We start from the raw sequence: 18,176 nt of genomic DNA, 5'->3' as shown, positions 1-18,176 counted from the left end.
CGATCTCCTACACTGGCCGTACACCACTGGTGATCGTCGAGGGGACACTGAATAGTGCACGGTACATCCAAACCGTCATCGAACCCATCGTTCTACCATTCCTAGACCGGCAAGGGAACTTGCTGTTCCAACAGGACAATGCGCGTCCGCATGTATCCCGTGCCACCCAACGTGATCTAGAAGGTGTAAGTCAACTACCCTGGCCAGCAAGATCTCCGGATCTGTCCCCCATTGAGCATGGTTGGGACTGGATGAAGCGTCGTCTCACGCGGTCTGCACGTCCAGCACGAACGCTGGTCCAACTGAGGCGCCAGGTGGAAATGGCATGGCAAGCCGTTCCACAGGACTACATCCAGCATCTCTACGATCGTCTCCATGGGAGAATAGCAGCCTGCATTGCTGCGAAAGGTGGATATACACTGTACTAGTGCCGACATTATGCATGCTCTGTTGCCTGTGTCTATGTGCCTGTGGTTCTGTCAGTGTGATCATGTGATGTATCTGACCCCAGGGATGTGTCAATAAAGTTTCCCCTTCCTGGGACAATGAATTCACGGTGTTCTTATTTCAATTTCCAGGAGTGTATATAGGCTATATTAATTTCATTGAATTGTTATTAACTTCATTTTATTATTTTGTTTTGTACATTTTTACGTATATATTGTTTGTGTACCATTTCTTTGAAATGGCTTACATGTACCCTTGACAACATCCATACAATATTTATTATCAACGGATGGATAAATAAAATTAATAAATAAATAAAGATGTTTAGAATATCTCCATATCTGATCTCAATATATCGAGGAAAGTATCGATCTATATCGTGGAGAAAGATATTGTCGTACCGGTCTGTAAAAATATAAGCTGCACATTTTAAATATGCTGCCGGTATTAGATCTGTATACTTAAGTATTGATTTATCAAGAGATATTCTGTACATCAACAGGCTAGCTGCCTGCTTATCTCCCTTAGAGCAAGAATTGAAAGGAAAACGATGAACATTCAGGCTTGGCGATAACCACTTTGCTAACAATGCAAATTGCATGTAAGTGGCACAATAAAAGGGTCAGTCGTTCGATTTCATCACAAATTGGGGCTGTCTGGAACACTTCGTGCCGACTTTCGTATTTTTTCTTTTCTACAAACGTCACCAACGTAGCAGTTCTAGTGTCAAAATTGCATGGTGAAGTTAAGCGCTGCAGTTTCTGCTGGCAGCGCCGAGCTTCAAATGGCTCTGAGCACTATGGGACTTAACTTCTGAGGTCATCAGTCCCCTAGAACTTAGAACTATTTAAACCTAACTAACCTAAGGACATCACACACTTCCATGTCCGAGGCAGGATTCGAACCTGCGACCGTAGCAGTCGCGCGGTTCCAGACTGTAGCGCCTAGAACCGCTCGGCCACTCCAGCCGGCCGCAAAAACAAATCTGTTCATTTAGATAATGGTAATCTTTTTCAGCAACTGTTTTTGAAGAATGCCTATGAGAAGAAGTAGCACACTAGTCGTGTCAAAAATTGTTATTTAAATTGGAAATTTTATTATTCCATTCACACTGCCACTCCCTAGTACAATCGGACTTCTTCTTTGTGCCACCTATACTTGTTTCACAAAGTTGAAGAGAAAGACTAGACGTGATGGATCCATTAAGTAATCAAGAGTTAGGGCCGTAGATTCGTGTGAGGAAAATTACCAACGGAACATCTTTAAAACACACAGCATCTTAGACACAAAAAGGCGCTTAATGGCTTTTAATGAGAAATAGCGCCACTGTTCGTTGACGATCGTATGCAAAACTACAGGGATGCTTATTATTCTACACTGTCCAGTCACATAAATATGACCACCTGTCAAAGGCCTGACGACGATCGTTTGCATCGTGCACCGCTGCGAGACGTGCACCAATAGTCAATGAGGTTCTGCAAAGTACTGACAGGGATGTGGATCCATACTGACTCCAGTGCTCTGGCCAGCTGCACTAGGTTTCTCGGATGAGGATCAATGGCGCTGTCATTCAGATCGAGGTGGTCTCAAGATTTGTCTCGTTTTGATTAAATCCGGGGAGTCTGGTGTCCAGGGAAGTACGGTAAACTCATCCTTGTGCTCTTCAAACCATGCACGTACACTACAGGCTGCGTGACACGTTCCACTGTCCTGCTTTTAGATGCCGTGGTGCCAGGAAAAACAAACAGTACTTGTGTTTATCCACTGTGACTTCCAGAATTACGAGAGCACCCAGGGAATGCCACAAAAGCTTTCCCCAGATCATCATGCACCCTTCTTGTGTACTCATGTCAAGTGCCATCTAACCGATGGAGCATAAAACGTGATTCATCTGAAAAGGCCGTCTGTCGCCACTCAGTGGAAGTCCATTTTCGGCGCTGGCGTACTAATTACAGCCTTCGTCGTCAATGAACAGCAGTCAGCATGGTTGCATGAAATAGACGCCCGCTGCAGAGGTCCATACGCAGTAACGGTCGCAGAACGTGAGGAGAAACTGTTGGTAACCCCTTGTTTCGTCTGGGCAGTGGATTGCCGCATATCTATTTGCCCGAACACACCTCCGCAGCTGTCATGAATGGCCCGTGGTGCATTCTTGGTACTTGTACCACAGCTTCCTCGGCGCCGATTTTATATAGCATCATTTTGCCATGCGTGGTATACTTTAACCATGGCGGCATATGAATAGGTTACAATCTTAGCCGTTTCTGAAATGTTTCGACCCTTGAGCCGAAAGCCAATGACCATGCCCTTTTGGACGTCAGATAAATTGCTACGTTTCCGCATTACGACAATGACTGCAATATTCAAAAAGATTTCGGGCTTGCAGCCGGTCGTCGTTAGCTTCCATCCACGATATTTTGACTGGAAAACTGCTAGCCATCCTCAGGTGAGCCATCGAAGACTGACGAAGACGCCCTCCGTTCCGCAATATAATGTGCAGCGAGTATTCCGCGCATGCGTCAAAATCATATTGACAGACGAACCACACCGCCCGCCAGCAGCGCCCTCGCTGGTGGAACTGCAGAACTCAGCTGTCTTCGGCGTTGTCCATTGCCTTGGCCATGGGAGTACTCTGACGTCTTCGTCTGGAGCAGATCTTAGAGATGACGGGGTTCCGCGCATTATCAAGCTGGTAGCCATTGTCACGGTTCATAAGATTGTCTGTCATGCGAATTTCCACTGATTCTTTTATGACGGAGTCCCAAAAGGATGTCGCTGTGTCTAAAATTGTTGTCTTGTCATACTCCATTGAGCGTCCACTGGAAATTCATTGCAGACTTGCTAGGTTGCAAAAGGCGAGTACAGCGTTGTTGTTCAGTGCAACGTTCTTCTACTGTTCGCAATGTTTGTCCTATATATGACATGCCACACTGACGAGGTATTTTATAAATTCCCGCCTTCCGCAATGCCGCATCGTCTTTCACCGATCCCAGCAGGTCGGAAATCTTCGATGGTGGACGTAAAATCACTTTCACTTCGAAACCGTGGAGGATTCTTGCAATTTTGAAGGAAATGTTGCCAACAAAGGGAAGAAAAGCTAAAGATATAGTAGGCGTGCTCTCTTCTTTCTCCACTCCCTGTTTTTTTGGCTTAATTGCAAGTGCCTTGCTAATTTGCCTTGTAGAATATCCATTCTCTTTGAAACCCCTCTTCAGGTGGGCAAGCTCTTCAGGCAAACTATCTACATCTGACACTACATGAGCTCTGTGTACAAGTGTTTTAAGTACACTCATTGTTTGCGATGGGTGATGGCAGCTGGACGATTTTAAATACAAATCATTGTGTGTGGGCTTTCGATAAACTGAATGCCCCAGAGAGCCACTGCTGGCGGGCGATGTGGTTCGTCTGTCAATATGATTTTGACGCATGCGCGGAATAATCGCTGCACGCTACATATTGCGGAACGGAGGGCGTCTTCGTCAGTCTTCGATGGCTCACCTGAGGATGGCTGGCAGTTGTCCAGTCGAAATATCGTGGATGGAAGCTAACGGCGACCGGCTGCAAGCCCGAAATCTTTTTGAATGTTTAGTTCGCCGGGAAAATTTTAAATTTCACAATGACTGCAAGGTTCTGCGTCTTCCCGACACACTTTGTATACCTTCCACTGCTAGTGCTGCCACCTGTCTTCTGCTAGTGGTTATTGTGCGTTGACGTCGGGCAAGTGCTCACATTAATATGACTGGCCCGTGTAGCAGTAGACACGAAAGGTGGTGAGTATAGTCTGCACTCTGCAGTGCCCTACATCAGCACACACATGAGGCCGACAAATTTCAGTTCAGTGCAGAACTGCGCAAATGAACATTTTAGAGAAATGTCTTTGTTATTAGAGTTTAACAAGCGATAAGCAGTACTATAGTTCAATTCTTTTATCTTGGCGGCTCGCGCATGCCCGCCTAGACGCTGGAGATTGCTGTGTTGCCAGTTGCACACGACGCACGCGCCAATAGAAGCAGCGCCATAGTATAGCCACAGTCTAACATAACAGTCGCGACACTCACTGCTGTAAAAGTTGTTGCCGTTTGACAGATGGAGCGACACTAGCGCTCCAAGCGGCAGGTAAGGTGAACGTCAGACGCGTTGTAAGCATAATGTTTGTTTACATCCATTTCCTACGTAATTTCCGAATTATTCGAGTTATTTTCTTGCCTCCAAGAGTTTAGTATCGGAAGGCATATATGTTTCTATTAATGATTCTAAAGTAAGCGCAAGTATGGACAAAAACCATGAATAGAGTGGCAAGCTACAACACATTCGTGAAGAAACATTTGTGACATTGGACAGAATTGCAGCTTACCACGTTGATATCAAAAGAATATAAACACACAGATTCACATGTAAGAAGCACAGACATGTACCTCTACATGCAAAAGCGATTGACAGCTCGTTTATCGTTCTGTAGGCCTACTGTGTGTCATTGTTACCTGTTGCCACAAGTACGACCTTAATCTTTATATTATTCAAAGTGGGTAAAGCAACTGCCAAATAGTGGCAGAAATATGCTGAAAACATTATAATGAGCTGATTACACATTACATTTCACGAAAAACCAAACACTTGAATAATTTTCAAACAATCTGTCTGTAGGCACTTTGCTTGTCCCGTAATAGTTTCGCTCGATCTGAACATTCTGACGCTTCACACGCTTTTGTAAGACATGAACAGCTGCACTTAATCTAACCACTTTATTGTCAAAGCACGTCTGTGGTGACGATTCGCACGAATCTGGCACTGATACATGGAGAGCTGAACTGGCTGCTTCTGTGTCATATGACTGTTTTACAGTTTTAGATTGACTGTCGAATCTTTGTGGCAGTTTCCTCTTCATCGTCAGTTGAGGTGGCTTATTTAGTATGTCAAACAGTGTGGGTACTGCATTCCACACGAGTTTGTTATTGTCTGCGTTCATGAACTGGTTTTCTTCGAAATGTAGCGGACAAAACCTAATATTATTATACAGGTAAACTGGGTCTTTCTTCATAAGGTCTTCTCGTCTGCTATTAACAAGCCATTTTCTGCTCCTAGCACGATACATTCATCATTTATACACATATAGTTTGCAATTGAATCCTGACGATACAGTTTAGTAACATGATGGTATATACCTCTCAGGATCCTTAGGAAACCTAAAAGGAGACAGCTGTGGTGTCTTCTTTCTGTTGTTGCTGCAATTCATTGCGCTACAAACGCTCCCGATGGTAAAAACCATTGTATAAATCAAAATAATCAATCACTATTCGCTTTCACGATCGCGCCGAACTCACAGTTCAACCTACCAGCCGCTTGGGGCGCTGCTGGCGCTGTAGGCAACAAAATCGAGGCTAAGTGTCGCGACTGTTATGTTAGACTGTGGTATAGCATAGTTCGCAAGCTTACGTGTAGGGGGGAGCGCGCAGTTCATGAAGTAAAGCCACCACGGCCGCATTAACCCATTCGCTGCTACAAAGACGTGCTCCCTGCATTCCGCGCTGTCCGCGATTTTGTCACTGCACTGCTCGCCTGTGCAGACACATTGTGTTCCGACTGCTTTGACACGCTTTATCATTCGATTCCACAAAAACTATTTGGCTCAAAAATTAGATTTTTACCTATCTTCTTGACTGATACCTTCCCCCCATAAATGACTTAATTTTGTTTCGATGTTCAACGCAGTTATTATGCAGCATTAAATATAGTAAACCTTTGCACGAAATTTTTAAGAGTTTGCAGAGGTAAAAGTCCATAGAGTATACTTTCCGTATGGTCGATTTTAGTTGCCACAATGTTGAGAATGAAATGTGGACAAGATACCTATATATTTCATTTAATTTAAGTACCACATAAGTGTCGTATGTAATATTGAGAAATATTCCACCTTTCGCGACTGTAACAAAAGTTTTATTACACTGGGCACGTTTGGCTTTATTTTAAAGCACTTCAGTCAATCAAAAGGAAGTAGACAAAATACATTAATCAAAACTGTGGACTTACAAAAACATTAGGACTTGAATATACCGTCTGTCAGTAAAGTGCTCAGAGCTATGTCAAATATAATTTTGTGTGTGGCACACACAAACAGCATTTATTTGCTAAAACACTGATGAGTCAACACAAACGTTGAATATTGTGATACCGCAGCATAAAACTACGAAAGGTGACTTGGCAATGGAGGACACAAAATACAGTCCTCTTATGATGCTTCAAAAGAGAGAAACGCGTCTGGTCTAAATAAGTCGCTTATTACAGTTGCAGAAGAGGGATATATTTCAATACCATTGGTAAAACTGCGACTGTGGAACAAAAACAAGAAATAGAACATGAATACCATTGTGTATGTGCCATACCTTTCACCGATGGAAGTGCTTTAAAATAAAGCCAAACGCGCCGTGTGTATATAAAACTTTTATTACAGTCGCGAAAGACGGAATATTTCTCAGTATTACATACGACACCTATGTGGTACTTAAATTAAATGAGATATTGTTATACAGTAAATATTATATGAAATTTAGGTATCTTGTCCACATTTCATTCTCAACATTGTGGCAACTAAAATCGACCATACGGGAAGTATACGCTATGGACTTTTACCTCTGCAAACTCTTCAAAATTTCGTGCGATGGTTTACTGCATTTAATGCTGCACGTCAAAACAAAATTAAGTCATTTATGGGGGGAAGGTATCAGGCAAGAAGACGTGTAAAAATCAAATTTTTGGGCCAAATAGTTTTTGTGAAATCGAATGATAAGTGTGTCAAAGCAGTGGGAACACCATGTGTCTGCACAAGCGAGAAGTGCAGTGATGACAAAATCGCGCACAGCGCGGAATGTGGGGAGCACGTGTCTGCAGCAGCGAAAAAGTTAATGAAGAGGCAAAGCACTAGAAATTTCATTCAAACGAATAAAATTCGTGAAGTAAGGCACTCCAATGTTGTTTTTAAATAAAGAAAATATTAAGCACCGCACAAGGTTTGAACTCATAACCATTCACTTAGCAGCCCAACACCTTAACCGTTCCGCCACCTCAGCTCATTGAACAGCGTTACTCCATAACGAGTCTAACACCTCACGCAGCTACTTATAAACACTGTTGGTATGACTATGAATTACTCACGCTTCGTCGAAGTACAATAGGAAATAAACAATTACAGTTGTTCTTTATTGCGAAAAAGCAGTTCGTGAGATTGAAACAAACACCTTTCCTTGCTATAGCCTGAATTAGGAGTCTTATTGCTTGTTTGATTTAATTAATTAATAGAATATGAAGCAATTGGTATAAAGAATGCTTTTTCCAAACTTTCTGTAAAAGAAAGTGTGCTATCAAGACATTGCTTTTGTTCTATTACTTTATTTATGACTGAACGTTTCCAAAAATGAAGACACTCGTCCGTGCTCTGCACTGCTGTCGAGATCTGGCAACGTCGTTCTCTGTTCATTGGCTGACTGTGTTTTGTGACGTCAGATGCGCAGAACGAACCTAAACTCGGCCGCCAAGATATATGACGAGCACTTTAACATGGGATAACCAGTAGCAGTAACTATGTTGAAGTAAATAGCACAACATACGGAGTCCAAATCAAAGTCATTACCAATAATTACAACATCTTGTAAGCTTGCGGTGTTTGCTATGTGTGTCATAAAATAAAGAGGCCGATATACACTATGCGATCAAAAGTATCCGGACACCTGGCTGAAAATGACTTACAAGTTCGTGGCGCCCGCCATCGGTAATGCTGGAATTCAATGTGATGTTGGCCCACCCTTAGCCTTGACGACAGCTTCCACTCGGGCAGGCATACCTTCAATCAGGTGCTGGAAGGTTTCTTGGGGAATGGCAGCCCATTCTTCACGGAGTGCTGCACTGAGGAGGGGTATCGATGTCGGTCGGTGAGGCCTGGCACGAAGTCGGCCTTCCAAAACATCCCAAAGGTGTTTTATAGGATTCAGGTCTGTCCGGGCCAGTTCATTACAGGGATGTTATTGACGTGTAACCACTCCGCCACAGGCCGTGCATTATGAACAGGTGCTCAATCGTGTTGAAAGATTCAATCGCCATCCCCAAATTGCTCTTCAACAGTGGGTAGCAATAAGGTGCTTAAAACATCAATGTAGGCCTGTGCTGTGATATGCCATGCAAAACAAAAGGGGTGCAACCCCCTCCATGAAAAACACGACCACACCATAACATCACTGCCTCCGAATTTTACTGCTGGCACTACACATGCTGGCAGATGACGTTCCCCGGGCATTCACCATACCCACACCATGCCATCGGATCGCCATATTGTGTACAGTGATTCGTCACTGCACACAAAATTTTTACACTGTTCAATCGTCCAATGTTTACGCTCCTTACACCAAGCGAGGCGTCGTTTGGCATTTACCGGCGTGATGTGTGGCTTATGAGCAGCTGCTTGACCATGAAATCCAAGTTTCCTCACCTCCCGTTTAACTGTCATAGTACTTGAAGTAGATCACAATGCTATCTGGAATTCCTGTGTGATGGTCTGGATAGATGTCTGCCTATTACACATTACGAACTTCTTCAACTGTCGGCGGTCTCTGCCAGTCAACAGACGAGGTCGGCCTGTACGCTTTTGTGCTGTACATGTCCCTTCACGTTTCCACTTCACTATTCACATCGGAAACAGTGGACCTAAGGATGTTTCGGAGTGTGGAAATGCGGCGTACAGGCGTATGACACAAGTGACAACCAATCACCTGACCACGTTCGAAGTCCATGAGTTCTGGGGAGCGCCCCATTCTGCTCTCTGAAGATGTCTAATGACAACTGAGGCCGCTGATATGGAGTACCTGGCAGTAGGTGGTAGTACGATGCACCTAATATGAAAAACGTTTGTTTTTGGGGTGTCCGGATACTTTTGATCACATAGTGTATGCAACAGAAATAATGAGAAAGTAACTGCCTGTAATTTGTAGAGGTGCGTTATTTACATCTCAACTTAGGTTGCCCTATCAGGAGAACATTTTTATTCATTACCTAATTTATTTCTGTTTTTTTTTTTTCGAATGTATTTTCAACCATTTTTCCACAGTGATGATTAAGCACTTGTCATGTCAGATAATGGACACCTAGTGGTGTTAAACAGTCCCGGTTCGGATACATTTTTCCACACAAGCGGCTTATCATTTGGCGCCCTCCCCTCCCTTCCTTTTCCCTCGTGGCAGTTTTCCCTTCGACGTGTAAATTTTGCGATTGTGATCTCCCGGCGCCCGTATCACCTTGGCGCCCCAAAACTCGGCCACTACGTATTGTGGTACTGTACATCCTGCTGTAAGGAAATCTTACAGTTGTGACACATCCGGTGCCCATCTGAGCTTGGCGTCCAAGTGGCGGCTTGTGCATTGAACCAGCCCTGGGCATAATAACCGAAATAAAACACAGCTTTAAACACTGACGACTGAAGTAACAGTCCTATTGTACGTAACATCATTTGATCGCTATAGTTGACGGCAAGAAAAATCAATATTTAGCAATGCCAGTTCCAGCGACCTCTACCGATACAACACTAAGATGACGTTAAGAAGATGTGGATGCAATATACTTGGATCGAAAGCTGACCCGCCTTATTTAATTATACGTGAGCAGAAACAATTTCAAATCGCATTTCATTCCGTTCGGAGAACTTCTCAAACCGTGTCGATACGAACGAACACAGAGATCAATTGACACATGAACTTCGTAGAATGTAACATTTGCAATACTCTGACTTTCCTGTAAATGGCAGATTTGTAAAATTTATTCTCCTCCAACACAAACTGTTTATACAAATTTTAATAAACAGTTTGGACGACTGGTCTACAAAATCAAATTACCTTCTATATAACTGCAGTGTCTAAGATCTCCAAGCTATCATAGCATTTTCATGCAAACTGCAGCTAAGTATACATGCCTGTGAGAAATGGTATTATGTGTCCGCAGAAAACTGCAATCGATTAGACGCTTGTTTTCTTTGTGCTACGATTTACAACTCTTGATTTTTTTGTTGATTGTGGATGGCTGACGATCTGAGTGCTATCGTTGCTCCAAGTTCCTACTGCGTTTCATTTTGCTCACCAGTCCCTGCGTTTTAAACCGATTCTAACAATAAGTTGCGGCTTGGGCCGATGTAGGGATCCCTGCATTGTTGAGAAAATCGTCACGTCGCGATATCATTCTGACGTAAAGACATGTGAATTATTTACCTCCTTTACCCATGTCAAATATCAGTTTGCAATAGGACAAAAACATCAATTAATTGAATATATAGAGTGAAAGGAACTATATGTGAGCAAACGTTTCGGAAGGGAGCATTCGTCGTGAGTGGCGTATTACAATAATGGTGTGCATAAAAGAATCATGCGGCAGCTCATACTAAGTCCTTAATGACACTTTACAGGTTAAGAGGCTAATGAAGAATCAGCCCTGCATTTCGTACAGCTGACAACATCTACAAATTTTTTGGTCACAGAATATTACGGTGGCATGATTTAAAAATCCAATAAATTGAGCTGACAAATAAGAAACCATTTACACACAGAGAGCTTCATAGACGATCTTAATGCTATGACAAAAACATAATTCGAAAGAAAAGTAAGAAAGAAAACGGTCGGAGTGCAACAATAAATCTTAAAAACACAATCTTGCTCTTTCCTTATTCGGTATAAAGTATTAGAAAGAAATGATGCACACCATATAAGGACTTGCAGTGTGTGAGTACAAACTCTGGTGCTGCATATGACTTCTTAGGAATTGCGCTGTCAGGAACAGAGGTGGAAGATTAGGGTTTAATGTACCGTCGAGGACGAGGTCATCAGAAACGGAACGCAAACGCGGGTAGGGGAAGCTTGAGTAAGAAAATTGTCAGCATTCTTTTCAATGGGACCATCCCTCATTCTCCTCAGTCTGTTTGCGGGAAAACCACAGAAAATCTCGGTCTGGATGGGCTGACGAGGAACTGAATCGCCGTCCTCCCAAATGCAAGTCCATTGTCTTACCACTTTGACCAGAGGAGAATCCGGGAGGGAAAAAGGGGGAGAGGGCTATTGCGCTGCAGTCCTTCCCAGAACTACACTTGGCTCTTCTGAATCTAATAGAAAAGCTTTCAGAATTAACAGTCTCGAAAATTTTCTCCTTTTGTAAATGGTATTATACACTGTTGCATCACATCAATGTGACCACCTGTCGAAAGGCCGATTAACCACCTTTTGCAGCACGGACCACTGTGAAACATGCAGGGAGTCAATGAGGTTCTGGAAAGTACCTACATGGTTGTGGAGCCGTGAAGATTCCAGTGCCTTGGCATCTGCGCTAGATTTCTCGATTGAGGTTCCAGACGCGAACAGCGCGATCGAAATGGTCCCATAGACTCTCGACTGTGTTAATTCTGCAGAGTTTGGTGACGCAGAGTCTACGGTAAACTTATCCTGGTGCTCTTCGAACCACATATGTGCACTGCAAGCTGTATGACACGTTACATTGTCCTGCTGGTAAATGCCATCCTGCCAAGGGAAAGCGAACTGTATGTAGGGGTGTACATGATCTCAAAGGATAAATGCATACTTGGTTTGGTTCATTGTGCCTTCCAAAATGACGAAACCACCTAGGGAATTCCACGAAATCTTTTCTCAGACCATAATTCTCCTTCCTAGTTCGGTTTCAGACAGTTCATACCACACATGGTAATAGCCATCTGTCCAATGGAGTATAAAACGCGATTCACCTGAAAAGACCACCTGCCACCATTCTGTCGACATCTATTCGTAGTACTGTCATGCTAATTCCAGCCTTCGTCGCCGATAAACAGCTGTTAGCACGGGTGCTTGAACCAGGCGCCTGCTGTGGAGGCCCGTACACAGAAATGTTTTGCATGTCTATTCGCCTGTTCACATCTCCGCAGCCGTCGTCCACCCCTGTGGTATGTGGCCTACGAGGCATCTCAGCTTCCTCGGCGTCAGTTTTGGATAGCACCATTTTGTTATGCACGGCATACTTTAACCATGGCAACATACTTACAGTTTACACACTAAGTCGTTTGAAAAACGCTTCCACCTTAGATAAATCGATCCGTTGCCAAATTACAACAACGACTGAGTTGTTTTTCGTGGCCCCACGACATGTTCTACACTACTGGCCATTAAAATTGCTACACCAAGTAGAAACGCAGATGATAAACGGGTATTCATTGGACAAATACATTATACTAGAACTGACATGTGATTACATTTTCACGCAATTTGGGTGCATAGATCCAGAGAAATCAGTACCTAGAACAACCACCTCTGGCCGTAATAACGGCCTAGATACGCCTGGGCATTGAGTCAAACAGAGCTTGGATGGCGTGTACAGGTATAGCTGCCCATGCAGCTTCAACACGATATCACAGTTCATCACGAGTACTGACTGACGAATTGTGACGAGCCAGTTGCTCGGCCACCGTTGACCAGACGTTTTATATTGGTGAGAGATCTGGAGAATGTGGTGGCCAGAGCAGCAGTCGAACATTTTCTGTATCCAGAAGGCCCGTACAGGAACTGCAACATGCGGTCGTACATTATTCTGCTGAAATGTCGGGTTTCGCAGGGATCGAATGAGGAGTAGAGCCACGGGTCGTAACACATCTGAAATGTAACGTCCACTGTTCAACGTGACGTCAGTGCGAACAAGAGGTGATCGAGACGTGTAACCAATGGCACCTCATACCACCACGCCGGGTGATACGCCAGTATGGCGATGAATACACACTTCCATTGTGCGTTCACCGCGATGTCGCCAAACACGGATGCGACCATCACGATGCTGTAAACAGAATCTGGATTCATTCGAAAAAATTACGTTTTGCCATTCGCGCACCCAGGTTCGTCGTTGGGTACACCATCACAGGCGCTTCTGTCTGTGATGCAGCGTCAAGGGTAACCGCAGCCATGGTCTCCGAGCTGATAGTCCACGCTGCTGCATACGTCGTCGAACTGTTCGTGCAGATGGTTGTTGTCTTGCAAACGTCCCTATCTGTTGACACAGGGATCGAGACGTGGCTGCACGATCCGTTACAGCCATGCGGATAAGATGCCTGTCATCTCGACTGCTAGTGATACGAGGCCGTTGGGATCCAGCACGGCATTCCGTATTACCCTCCTGAACCCACCGATTCCACAATCTGCTAACAGTCATTGGATCTCGACCAACGCGAACAGCAATGTCGCGATACGAAAAACCGCAATCGCGATAGGCTACAATCCGACCTTTATCAAAGTCGGAAAGGTGGTGGTACGCAGTTCTCCTCCTTACACGAGGCATCACAACAACGTTTCAGGAGGCACCGCCGGTCAACTGCTGTTTGTGTATGAGAAATCGGTTGGAAACTTTCCCCATGCCAGCACGTTGTAGGTGTCGCCACCGGCGCAAACCTTGTGTGAATGCTCTGAAAAGCTAATCATTTACATATCACAGCATCTTCTTCCTGTCAGTTAAATTTCGCGTCTGTAGCACGTCATCTTCGTGGTGTAGCAATTTTAATGGCCAGTAGTGTATATTCCCTCCACTGCTGAAGCTGCCACTTGCCGTCTATGAGTGGATGTTGCACGTCGACGACAAACACATGTGATGGTCACATTTATGTGATTGGACTGTGTAATAATAGACAAAAAGGAGTGTATGAAAGATGTGCCACTGAATGTAAATTGCTCAACAAACGAAACAAGTGAGTAGAAAAGCACTTCGACTGAGCTTTGCGAACACAAAGAGTCTGACGGAGATAGTAAATGGTCTCAGAGTAAAACTTTCATTCCAATGATTTGCAACATTTATTCGCAACTACATACCTGGTTATACTGCTTTTTTTCACACTTACCTCCTATGACGAAGATAAGAATACTGAAACATTTGGGTTTCTCAATGTCATTTTCACATGACATTTCTCTTCTGTTTCCAGAACAGCTAATTCTGGTAAGAATTTTATTTGAAGTCGTTTTGATATAAGTAACACAGTGGTTGCCAACTGCATGTAATTACCCCCTGAGGGAAAAATGTAACTTTCAAAGGGGTAAATACGAAAGAGTTCAAACGTGTTTAGATTATGAAACTAAATTATTTTTAAAAGTGGATTACTGTAATCACCACTTTGTAAGACTCTAATACTGATTACAGAAGTTACCAATAATAACATTTTTTCAGATACTAATATTAATGTGTGACACAATGTGAGGCAATTACAGCCAGTTAAACGAATGTGTGAATATCATCTTCCCCACATAGTCCACCCACTATACATATATATATATTGTATTATTTTAACTGAATCTTCCGTCGGTTCTTGGTAGAACAACACTATAATAAATAAAAAACACTAGTTTGCTTCTGTGCTACAGCAGAACAAAAGCAAATTAGTGTTTTTCATTTATTACATATATAGTACTTTGTTCCATGCACCTATGATAATAAAATGGAGACTTATAGATCACACATGCTTAAATATCTCATAAAAGTGCCTTCTTAAAGTTGTAAGTAGGTGCAGAAATTAACCATTAAATTGCTTCATTATTCACTTCGCAACAGTAAACGAACCAACTGACAGCACAACACAACAGTAATTATGTAATGACTATTACATTGCTGAAGGGCCTACACTGTATTATTATTATTATTATTATTATTATTGTTCTTGTTTATGACAGTGGTTCAGATAAAAACCGAAGTCTTCTAATTTATGACTGTTTATAAGTAAGGAGTCTAGCAGTCAAATGAGTTTCAAACGTTATGTATAATCCACACATTTAACTTAGAGAGTGAGAGAGAGGGTGGGGGGGGGGGGGGAGGGAGGAGTGCTGCAGAGGAATTATGTTTTGTAATTCGACTATCAAAGAACAAAGATAACACACTTTTACAAAAGATTCTTAAACTTTAATGCTCACACTGTTTCGACTTGAGTGGTTGTCATTGTCTGACATCGCCACATCAACCTCCTACATTTTCGTGTTTTGAAGGGCGGTGCTCGGAAAAAATTCTTCAATTTGAGTCTTGGAATTTCGCATTACTTAGCTGAGATCTGTGACAAAAAACTGTAACCCCCTGAAAATGTGGAAAGTGACAAGAAATCTGCCTCCTTACCCACGAAAAAACGACTGGTGGATTTGCGGGTGAGGAAGGAGGAGGGGCTGAGACTCACAGAAACACTTGAGACAACCGCGGGGTAATTGTAAAACCTGAATACTCCTCCCCTCCATATAAGGCAGCTTCCATCGGTCAATCGACAAAGTATCTCGCCATCCATTTACATTCGGACAAAGGTCTTGTCCAAACGGTGAAACACCTTAAAGGAGTCCCTATATAACGGAGAGAGCGGAGGCTCGACTGCCCCCTCCCTCAGCCAGACAAAAGGGCGTGTACGTAAATCTTTGTAGCAGAAAACAGGTTTTGTACTGTGATCTACAGTGTTCTGTGGCGAAAGGAATTGCATGTGCGATTGTAACTTTTGAAAAAAAAAATAAAAAAAAGTTCAAAGTCTCCAGTATGAAGGTTAGGAAAAGGAGTGGGGAAAAATATTCACCTGGGACACTCAACATCTCTTCCGAGACAAACTAGGCCATAAAACACCTGATATTCTCTTTTACAGTAGTGTGAAGGCGTAGAAGATCCGCAGGTAAGGTGTCAGGACAATAAACAGAATGGTATGCTCGAGCTGCCTTCGAAATAAGGTGTAGGCGCTCCACCATCCCTTTACTTGCAAAATGGTAGGTCTTGGTATGAATGTGACTACATCCACACAAACACAAAATCTTGTCAAACAAAAGGCACTCAAATTGCCTACCTCTGTCGGTAGTAATAATCTGAAGAATGCCATATCATGGAAACCAAGAAGTAACTAGAGCGTGAGCGACAGAGGGAGCAGAAATGTCTGCAACCGGAACAGCCTCGGGACACCTTGTGAATCTGTCTATTATTGACACTAGGTAGCGGAAACTATGAGAGGACGGAAGAGGGCCAACAATATCCAAGTGGATAGATGAAAATCTCCCTGAAGGGGAGAGGGAAGAAGAGATAGGAACAGAAACATAGTGAGCGATTTTTGTAGATTGATATTTGTGGCAATATTTCGCGCAGTTCCCTTTGTAGCATGGCGCAGACGTCCATATCAGCCACTAATTTAGAACTAGTCTTGATACCTGGGTCAGAGAAGTTGTGAAAAATGTTAAAATGGGATGGCGCCATTTAGCCGGAAGAAGAGGCGAATCTAATTGCGGGACATATCACACTATACCTTTCGACGAGAACCTTGCAGAGGAAGGAGTTCAAGATGCAAACTAGTTGATGATGGACCATGCTGACATTGACGAAGGAAGGGATTCAAATTTTGACCAACAGCCAGGGCATCCCAATCAACGGTTGCAATCGATGCACAATCCTGAGAAAAAAGCCAGCAATGACATTGTCCTGGCTAGAGACGTGTCGGATATCAGTAGCAAATTGTGCAATGAAATCTGCCTGCTAACTTTGACGTGAGAAGTTGAGCTCCATCACTCCATGAAAATTTAACATAAGGGGTTTGTGATCCACAAACACAGTAAAAGAGTGTCCCTCAAACCATAGCCAGAAAGGCTTGACAGCCAATAACATGGTCAACAGCTCCCTATCAAAGGCGCTCCAACGTTACTAGTATGGGGACAGGCCTTTTGGAAAAAATGCTAGAGGTTGCAAGGAAGAGGAAACACGCTGCTGCAAAACAGCACCTATGGCTGTCTGGCATGTGTCACCCATAAAAGCGATGGATGCCGTCACAATTGGACGTGTGAGCAATGTGGTATTAGCAAGTACAGTCTTCATGGAGTTGAAAGCAGTTATGCTTATGGAAGTCTGCAGGATAGTGTTGTACTCAGAATGTCCAAACGGTGGTGTAATGACAGTTTTATGTCTGTCCTTCTTAGCCACTGGAATCTGAGAAAAAGTTTGGCACAATCGACAACACTGAAGACACATGTGTCAGCCACATTGCTCTTTAAATCAGTCATGTTTGCAACAGGGTCTCTGTCCAGGATCGGCTGGGCAGTTAACCTTCTGTAACCACCGCAGAAACGCCAAGAACCACACCTCTGTTTTACCATTTGTAGTGAGGAAGCCCACGCACTGTGAAATCGAACAATCTTATCATGGGAAAGCATCTTATTAAATTCCGTCTGAGCCACACACAGTTCATCTGGAGGCAGGCATCTGGGCTTCGAAGTGACAAGATGGCCAGGACTAGTGGGAATGAAATGTTGAGTTGAATGGCAGTGGTTACATCTAGGTCTGCAAGCGTAGGAAATTCCCATAGTAGCCGCAGGTCTACGTCATCGTCCGCCATGATGCCATCGGCCAGAGGAGAGGGGTGATGGTGGGATACTGGTACCATTTAGAGGCCTCGCAGCAAAGGTCATATAGGAGGGCGCAGGCTGTTTCCAGTTGTTTGGAAATGGTGGAGATCCACCAACACAAGGAAGTATTGTCCTTAGGCAACAACAGAATGGCACTCTGTTCCTCCTTGCAGAGAGCTTGTATCTCTTAATATTTGTAAGGTCATTAACTGACAACTCTCCAGTAACCTGGCAACAGCAACAGATTTCAGATTCTTCGCGTAATGCACTTGTATGCATTCCACATGAAGGCAGATGCAATAGCGATCACTGTTGGCTCGAAAACGGAAGTCGCGATCGATGCAGAAA

The sequence above is a fragment of the Schistocerca piceifrons genome, chromosome 1 (assembly GCF_021461385.2).
Source record: "Schistocerca piceifrons isolate TAMUIC-IGC-003096 chromosome 1, iqSchPice1.1, whole genome shotgun sequence".
In the NCBI taxonomy this organism is placed as follows: domain Eukaryota; kingdom Metazoa; phylum Arthropoda; class Insecta; order Orthoptera; family Acrididae; genus Schistocerca; species Schistocerca piceifrons.
The sequence above is the reverse complement of the archived record's forward strand: the minus strand, read 5'-3'. Positions refer to the sequence as shown.